The sequence below is a fragment of the Electrona antarctica genome (assembly GCF_951216825.1).
Source record: "Electrona antarctica genome assembly, chromosome: 4".
Taxonomy (NCBI): Eukaryota; Metazoa; Chordata; class Actinopteri; order Myctophiformes; family Myctophidae; genus Electrona; species Electrona antarctica.
The window spans coordinates 4158068-4158806 of NC_136809.1; positions in this window are offsets into that span (position 1 = coordinate 4158068).

The following is a 739-nucleotide window of genomic DNA, read 5'->3' on the forward strand; positions in this document are numbered from 1 at the left end:
ACACACACACACACACACACACACACACACACACACACACACACACACACACACACACACACACACACACACACACACACACACACACACACACACACACACACACACACACACACACACACACACACACACACACACACACACACACACACACACACACACACACACACACAGGTCCATAAAAGGCAACGTGCATGCGAGATCCACCATAGCTTTTGTCTTAGCTAGGAGTCTGGTTTAGGAAGCTTACAGAGGAATCAACTGTGTCTTAGCTAGGAGTCTCGTTTAGGAAGCTTACAGAGGAATCAACTGTGTCCTAGTGTTTCAGACCTGCTTAAGGACATACTGTATAACTCACTCTCATAGATAGTAAATTCAGATTTAAAGACCTTCAAACTGCCAAGTAACTTATGTCTGCAAATGATCAACAATTGCCTTTTAAGTGACCCTAGTATCTACAACCCCTTACTCCAAAGCAACATCATATGGGACTCTTTTTGATACAGAGACAGTCGGCAAGACTTAACTGTTCAGGAAAGGAGAAAAAACTTTTGTTTTTAATCCAAAATGACTCTTCACATACTAGAGCATGTCTTAAATAAGTGTCAGAGCTGAAATGGACATGTAAATATGAAATAAATGCTTAAACATGTAGCTAGGTGTAATGTTAGAGACCACAGAAGTGAACCTTTCAAGCCTGTTTTCTCAACTCGCTGTTTCTCTGCAATACATTACTCTA